Raw genomic sequence first — 9,100 nt, 5'->3', positions numbered from 1 at the left:
ACTCTTCTAAGCACTGTAGATAAACATCAATTCCTTCCCACGACAGTCCTAAGTTGAAGTATCCGTTATTACCGCCTCCTTACGGGCCGGGAAACAGGCACAGAGAGGCTCATTGACCCGCCCAAGGTCACTGGGCTTGTTGGTATCCGGGGTAGTATGGAAATCAAGCAGTCTGGACTTAGATTCCGTGCTGTGAGCTGAGACTCTTAAAACTGAAAAACGCCCAGTTCCCTCAATGACCTGGAAGACCTGCCCGGTATATGTTCCGGAGAAACGCTGGTAGGTCTAGTGTGCAAGGACACATGCACAAGAACGATATTGGTGAAGGGAAAATCTGGGAAGGCTCTAAATTCCCATCAGTAAAGGAGTGGACGAATGCAATGTGGCGTATGCAGCCAGTACGTTAAAACTCAGCAGTCCTAAGGAAGCCAGGGGGTTGTTAACACATTTCAAAAGCATTCTTGTGACTGCATGCAGCGAGTTGCAGACAATGCATAGCTTTGGATACACATTTGTACACTGAGAACCCCATGCCAATCACACATGTCCTTTGTAACAGTGTGTTTTGAGAGGCCTGGAAAGGACACACAACAAAGGCTTCACAGTGGCAGAGGGGCGCCAATTTTCTGTTATATTTTCCCCAAAACTGCCAGTTCCCAGCTGCCCTGAGCTGAGCAGTCCTGGTATCTGGGGAGTGGTCCCTTCCGTGGCTTTTTAAGGCCCTGGAGTGTTACAGTTTCCCTTGCTTGCCACCCAGCCCTCACTCCAGCAGCCTTTCACACCCTCCATTATCATTCCTTCCGCGCCTTCCTTCCTCGCTTTCCCCCTCATACTCACCTGTCTTTCCGTTGCCTCTTCCCCATACATCCCACTCTGGCTGACCTCTATTAGAGGCCTACAGTGTCCGAAGGCCTCTTGCCTGTGTGAAGTCAAATGACCGATTTTTCTTGGTCTGCACCTGAGAAGCCTACCCTGCTGGAGAAGGTTGCAGAGCAGGGCAGAGTGGGTCCTCTAGAAATCTGTGATCGTGCACCTGAAGCGGGCCCTCCACAGATCCTGCCTGTGTCTGCATAACTTCCTCTCCCAGTCCCCACGAAGACTTTTAAAGACATGGTGTACTGTTTCAGATGTGCCAAAAGGGATAACAAAAGGTACAGCAAAATCTCCTATACCCACCACCTGTCTTAAGAAACATTACCCATCGCTTCCAGCTGAAGCCCCCAGTGTACCTCTCCTCATTACCGTTCCCTTCCTCCTTCCCTCTCCCATACAGCAAATCCTAGAACTGTTTCAACCTTCTCTGCTCTCTTCATCCCTGCCACTCTCCCAGCCTCTCTTCCTGCATCCTTTAGGTCTTCAGTGGTGGTATCAATCTCTGCCAATGCCCCTGCCCCCACCACGATCCAATATCTTCATTGACTTCATTTCTTGGCCTGGGTGGGGGCCAGTGTCAGGGATTCTACATGGCCTTCCCCACCATGATGTCTCTTACTCTACAGGCCAATGACCCAACATGGGAGTTACTACTTCAGTGCCAAGTGTATCACTTATAATGATGGACTCGTGTATGGGAGAAAGGACCACTGTGGTTAGTCCTGGGACCCAGTGGCTCACTGTTCCCAACTGTTTTTATTGACAGGTCCCCATCATGACACCTTGGGCCTCTGGGACCAGTGTCACCTCAGGCCCTGTTTCCAATAGTCCTAGAAATGTCTGGCTGTCCCCCTTTCTCCAGGGTCCAGTCACCTGAGTAAAATGGCAGTCAATCTCTTTAGGTAAGGACCGCAGAATGGTAACAGTATATCCTCACCACTTTGTTTCTGAGTCCTTTTTTCTCAGGACTCATCCACCTCTTCAGTCAGTGGGGTCAGTCTGAAAGTAGTCCAGGAGCAGGAACTGAGCAAGGGATTGTGACTTTTTACTGAGATGACCACCCTCCTGCTCCTCCATTCTTGCCTTTTTCTGGCTGTAGTTGTGCCTAGGGAGCCATGCAGTATGAACCATCCTCCCAGCTCCCTGCGGGTCAAGCACTCTTGACTGCCCCTCTGACCTTGAGGGTTGTTGCTGGAAATGTAGTCTCCTGGTGTCTGTTCGTTAAGAGCCACCCTGTCCTCTATCATGTTGGGTTCACATCATTCCATGGATGGTGATAATAAGCCCAGGCCTTGGACCACCTTCCTTCCCTCATCTCCGCCATTGGCCTGAAGAAGAGAGCAACCACCAAACCTCTTAGTCATGCTGGGACCCCTCTCATCAGAACACTCCTGATGGCCTTTGGTGAATGGTGTGTCCTCTCGGCACTACTGTGGAACATAACCCTTAGGCTGGTTGACTGGCCTTACATTTTCTACCTGCTCCAGCGTGGCTGCATCACTCAACCTTTTTATTACTTTCTCTGCCATCTGCCAGTCCAAGGCAAGTATTTCCACTTCTCTCCATGTGGGCCATCGCTTTCTCAGAGCTTCTAAGGGTGACCCTGGCAGTGAATTTCCTCCATCTCTTAGAGTCCTTGCCAGGGTGTTAAATCCCATGACACGAGAAAGTGCCCCCACTCAATAAAATTTGCATGCTTAACAAATCCCCCTTGATACAGCACCCTCAAAATCCAATCCTGGGGGTATTCCCCTGGCTCCTGCCAGTATAGGCTAGCTCTTCCTTGCAACTTCCTCCCTTATCAGGCTCAGCATTACCCAGTGAGGTTATAGAGAGGAGATGGGGGTGGCCCTGAGGGAGGCACCTGTTTCTCTGTGGGGGCGAGGACTCTGTAGCATCTACCAGCACAGGGCATGTGATAGCTCTTGCTGGCGAAGGAATGAGCACCCTGCAAGCTCTGAGGCTTCAGAAGGTGCGGGTCTGCAAAACCAACATTTTCAGGGAAATTTGTCCCAATATCCTCATCCCCCATTTCAGGGTCCGAGGTTTTCCCGAACAGAGCCCCAACCTTCACATAAAAGGCCTGTGCTGGTTGAGGATGTACACGTCTGAGTTCTGCATCTCTTGTCATTGAATCATGTCGATATGATGCTCCTTACTTGTGTCTGCTCAGAATCTGCAGGAGGTAAGGGCCTCCTTGTAAGCCAGCAAGGAGGCCTTCTGGGTCTTACACTTAGCCCTTAACTGTTTGGTATTGTCCCTTAGTTTCTCATTATCTCTCTGCCAGGCTTCAATGCAACTGAACAATCACCAGACACTCCACCATCCATGTAGACATTCTTCCCTCCACACTGTGCAAATGCCTGGATCATCTCCTCGACAAGGGTGAGACCCTTCACGGGAGTGTTTCCTAGGTAACAAATGGTGAAATCTTAAGCAATCAGGAGGTCACCTTGTGTTAGAGATTATCCATGCCCCACATAAAAACCAGGATGCCATCCTCTTTGCCATTGCAGTGGTGAGTGAACCGGTCCATAAACCCCATCTTACTGTCTTTTCTCTGACCACTCCTGGGATCCCTTTTGCTAGTTCAGGTCCTCCAAAAGTATAGAGGCCAAGAGGTGATTGGATGTGAAAGATCATTATGGGGCAAATGCACGTGAAGGAAAAAGGAAAGGAGCAGGAATAGGCAGCGAGGGTCTTCAGAGCGTGATGCAGGCCTGTGAGAGAGACGTGGGAGAAAGGAGGACTGGATAGGAATCTCAGATGCGGTTTAGTTTTAACACAGTTTCAGTCAGGCTGACCTGAAGTCCCCAGCCTACAGCTGCCAGTTAGAGGAGTCCTTGTCCTGCAGTAACATTCCCCTGCCATGCTCAGTCACTGGCTGGGAGCTGCCCAGAGGAAGTGTGGTCTTGGTGCAAACTCTGGTGGACACAGAGAAGTAGCAGCTGGAGCTTGTCAATCAACTTTGCTCCCTGCAGCAGGAGATCTGAGGGACACGTTTCCATGGTCACCAAAGGGAGGCAGGAGTGAAGGATGATTAACATTCCCGTTTTGAGTGACTGCTTGGTGGGGCGTGGACTAGCACAGGCACACAGGAAGTCAAGCAAGTTTGGGCAGAAAATGATGGAGTTGGTTTTTGGGCTCGTGCAGTTTGAGGTATTCATATAGGATATGCAGAATTCACGTAGAAATGTGCTTCTGGGGCTCCAGGGAGGGGTCAGAGCTAGAGTTACAGGTTTAGTAGTCATTCATTAGCTAGCATTTATGGAAGAGCTTTTTCACACAGTACTATCACCTTACAAGTCCCCTGTGGTCTCACTCCTGGTCCCATTCCCTTCACCCTCCTCAGAGGTAACATCTATCCTGAACTTGTCTTTACCATTCTTTTTCTTTTCTAATTGTTTTCTACATACGTTATATTTTTAACTACATGTTCCTAACAACATATTCCTAACAATATGCATCCTTTTGACTTTATATAAGTGAAATTATTTATATTGTGGCTGACTTCTCCTGCACAAGATCATGTAGCTGAAATTCGTGCTTGTCGTTGCATGTGGTAGGCAACTGTTTGTTATCGTTGCTTGATGTGATTCCACTGAATAAATAAACAGTTGATTCTCGTTATTGCAGTATTTATGTTCTATAAAATCACTTGCAAACACTGAACTAGGCAATTTTGAAACATTGCTCCTAGGGGAAATACAGGGTCAAATTCCTGAGTTCCTCTGGTCACAACATTTTCATCAACTGATCAATACATAACCGTGTTCCTTGTGTGTGTCTGCTTGAAGATACCTTATTTATTATGTATTATTGGTTCATTAACATTGAACTTATGCTCAACAGCACTATAGCTGATGTCTGAATGAAGCTTCTCTAACATACTTATTTTCTCCATAGGGCACATCATAGCCATTTTGCACTCAGGAACACTATACAGCACTTTAGCACTGTGCTTGGGGCCATTTTTAGTGGCAAAATCACCAAGAAAAAAGCACAAAAATACGAAATATGTGGTACTAAATAGACCAAGAAAAGGACACATGCTTACAGTATGAGAGCTGAAATCAAGAAGGCAGTTTCCCCTTTTTGGACCGTGGCTGGAAGGGGACACACTGGTGCCTTGAGAGACTCAAATTTTTCCCTGCTTTACACATGTCTGTGAATGACCCTGAAAGTGTGCCTGTGTTGATTTTGGGTTACAAGTAAAGTTTAGCGAGTAGGCAAATTCGCAGATACAGAATCCGTGTATAATAAACACTGACTGTATCTCAGTTTATATATCCATTCTACAGTTGATGGGCATTTGGGTCGCTTCCAGATTGGGGGATATTACACACAGTGCTGCTATACATTCTGGGGCATGTTTCCTGGTACCCATGTGAAAGAGTCCTCCAGGGCAGAGCTTTCCAACCTTTGGACTGGGACATTGAGACCCTTAGTCCTGGAGGCAGCCAGCCAGCAGCTTCTGGATCTGTTGGGCCTGGCCCAGAGCAGCTTTGTCCTTTTACTCCTGTAAGCCATATAAGCATCATTTTCTGTATGGGCCACAGAATAAAATGGCTGGGAAGTTGTGTTCCAGTATTCGTGCCTAGGAGTGGACTTATCGATTCATAGTGGAGGCACATTTCCAACAATACTAAATCATGCCAGATTTTTTACAAAGTGACGGTGCTAATTTACATTCCTATAAAGGATGTTGAACTGTTTTAGTTGGTCTACATCCTCATCAACATTTGATGTTATCACACTATGAAATTTTTGCCAGTCTGCTGAATGTGAAATGGTATCTCACTATGGTTTTAATTTGCTATTCCCTGATTAGTAATGAGGTTGAGCAATGTTACACCTCTCGCTGTGTAATGGAGATGCAAAACAGCTTAGAGCAAATATCAATGCAATGAGAAGTGTGAAGGGACTGCATCAAGACGACTCCCTTTAGGAAGGAGAAGCAAGGTGCAGCCCCGAGTCAGTTTTTGCTTCAGTTTTTATTGTAAAGACAAGGAAGTTACAGAAGAAAAACAAATGGTTAATCAATCATAGTAAGAACATAAAGAAACTGGCTATGTAACAATTTTCATCCAAGCATGCATGGTTCAAAATAGCTTAAACAATATACCATCAAAAGAGTCATAAATCTAAGCTACGTGACATGCAAGAGAAACAGTAAGATAATCATTAAAGTGCCTGACTTCTTAAGAAACTCAAAGAAACAGCTTAAAGCAAAATGTGGAATGACCCCCAGGTACTAACTAATCTAGCAGAATGTCCTTGGAAATTTTAACTCACATATTTTCCCATCATTTAAGTTTTGTTGTATTAAGGGTTATTGCCCTCGGAACAATACCTGTTCTGCTTCAGTTTCCTTGTTCACATTAAAGGCTTCAGTCCTGTGTAAGTTTCCTTCTTACAAAATCTTCCAGCGAACTCATTATATTAACAGTGTATAGAATCCCTTACCTGACCAGTGATTAGGGTTGATTAGATGGGCTCTTGCCCCCTATCTGTAGGCTCTTGCCTCCTAGCCTAGGACTTTTGTCCCGTGCATGCATTACCTAAAAACCCTATCTAATAATCAAGTAAGAATCAAGATTTCTAACCCTCTACAGAGCAACTTTTCACTTGTATTGGCCTTCAGGGTTTTCTCTTCTATGAGGTGCCTGTTTACTGTCTTTTGCCCATTTCCCTCTTGGGTTGTTTGCCTGTTTATTTGTGAAAGTTCTCCATGTATTCTATATTTTAATTCTGTGATGATTTCGTGTGATGTAAATATCTTCTCCTAGTTTGTAGCTTGCCTTTACTCCCTTTATCGTCCCTTCTAATGAAAAGAAGCACTCCTTTTTATTTTGCACAACATTTTATTATGGAAACATTCAAACATACAGAAAAGTTGAAAGAACTTTTCAGTGGACAGCCAGGTACCCACCACCTACCTTCCACTGCTACCATTTTATTACACTTGTTTATCACATGTCCATCCCTCCTTCATCCATCAAATCTGTATTATTTTTGATGCATTTCATAGTAAATGTCAGATATCAGAGTACTTCATTTTAATGCAGTAGAATTTTTAAGTTTATTTCTTTAATGGTTGTTTTATTTTTTCAGTCTTGTTTACAAAATCCTACTCTACCCTGGGGTCACGACAACCACATAGTCTTCTATAGTCTCTTCTTCACATGTAGACCTTAGATCCACCTGGAATTAATTTTTGTTTACAGTTTAAGTCAGGAGTCCATTCCATTTTCTTCTCCAACTCGATACTCAATTGTCCCTGCACTCTGAAATGAAAAGGCCATCCTCTTTCAATTGCTCTCTGATGCCTTCTCTGTTATAAATTAAGTGTCTATATGTGGGAATGTTTGGAGAGTCCCAATCATTTTCCATTAGTCTATTTGTCTGTTCTTGAGCCAATCCTACACTTTCTTAACTTCAGTAGCTTTATAATAAACGTTGGTATCTTTTAGAGGAAGTCCTCCCCCTTTGTCCTTCACGAGAGAATCTTGGCCATTCTTGGCTCTTTGCACTTCCATATACATTTAAAAATCAGTTTATCGAGTCCCACAGATACCCTCTTGGTGTTTTGATCATGATTATATTGAATCTATAGGTCAATTTTTAGAGTACTGACATTTTGTAAAATTGACTCTTCCAATCTGAGAACGTGGAATATCCCTTCTTCTAGTTGGGTCTTTCAATAAACTTTTTTTCCCCATAGAGATCATGTACATCTTTCATCGGATTAGTCTTATGTACTTTTAAGTACTATTTATTAAGGCTGCAAGGGGCAACCCAACAAGAGGATCCTTCCAGGTACCATGGTACTATGGACGAGGGTGCCTGGGTTGCCTGGAAGCCCATCGTTTCACTGGGCATTGGCAGGCAGGTGGGGATGTGGATCCTTCCAGGTACCTTGGATGGGAATCTAGATGCACTGGATTTCCTCTTGGCTGAGGTAGAGCAGGACTGGAACCGGGTCACAGGGTTCCTTCAGAAACGTGACAGGAGCACAGATGGGCGTGGCTGTTTCTAGGACACTTGGGACAAACACTGGTGGTAGGACTGCAGACAAGCAGGGCTGGAGTCAAGTCCACCGTAGGACAGATATGCTTCTGTTCTATGGCCAGGACCAATGTTGATGTACTTACCAGTGGCCCACAGGCCTGCCTTCTGAAAGCGACCCTCCTGTCTTGAGCTCCACCATTGCTTTGACCCTCCTACCTGGATCCCAAAGCTCCCACAAAGGCACTTTTGTTCATGGATAGTTGCCAAATATTTGTTTTAGTGAGGGAAGATACACTGGAGACCTCCTATTTTGCCAACCTTCTGACCTCTGAGACATGCTTTCTTATTTCTTGTGTATCTTGTAATTTTTTGTTGAAAACAGGACACTTTTAAAATGATAACGTGAGTCATCTCTGGGAATCTGATTGTCTCCCCTCCCCAGGGTTTGTTGTTGTTGTTCTGATTTGTTGTCAGTGCTTTTTATTTGTTCACTGACTTTTCTGAACTAATTCTGGAAATTGTATTCTTTGTCATGTGTAGCACTGAATTATTTGCTCAGTTCAGTTGGCGGTCAACTGTGATTTGACAGAATTTTCCTTAAATACCCCAAACTAGTAATTCCCTCAGACCTTTCCAGGGAGCTCTGTGTGTCTGTTGGGACATGGCATCAACACTCAGCCAGGCAGTGAATAAACATAGGCTTAGACTTCACTTTCTGCATGGGCAGACTCAAGGCCAGCCAGAAGTGACAATTTAGGGACCTCTCAGGTCTTTCCTGAGGATGCACACAACTCTGGGCATGTACACAGCCCCATGAATGTACATGGCCTTAGAGATTCCCAGGAACATACCAGAGCTTTCCAAATCACCTTCTGGTGGGCTGGCCAGTTAGCTCAGTTGGTTAGAGCGAAGCCTTGTAACACCAAGGTCAAGGGTTCAGTTCCCTATACTGGCCAGCTGCCAAAAAAAAAAAAAAATGTAAAACAAATCATCTTCTGAACATCTCATTATGCAGTTTTTTCTTTTAACCTTTTAGGTCAGCTATTGTTTTCCCCAGTTGTTATACACCACCTCAAATACAAACTATGTAAAACTGGACTCCTGCCTTAAAACATTAAAAAAAAAAAAAAATTCCGGAGAGGGCAAGATGGCGACGGGTCTGGAGCGGCCGTGCCAGGAGACAGTGTGATCCTGAGAGCTGTGCGCTGTGATACCA

This window comes from Galeopterus variegatus, unplaced genomic scaffold (assembly GCF_000696425.1).
Source record: "Galeopterus variegatus unplaced genomic scaffold, G_variegatus-3.0.2 Scaffold1372, whole genome shotgun sequence".
Lineage (NCBI taxonomy): Eukaryota > Metazoa > Chordata > Mammalia > Dermoptera > Cynocephalidae > Galeopterus > Galeopterus variegatus.
Note: the sequence above shows the minus strand (reverse complement) of the source record.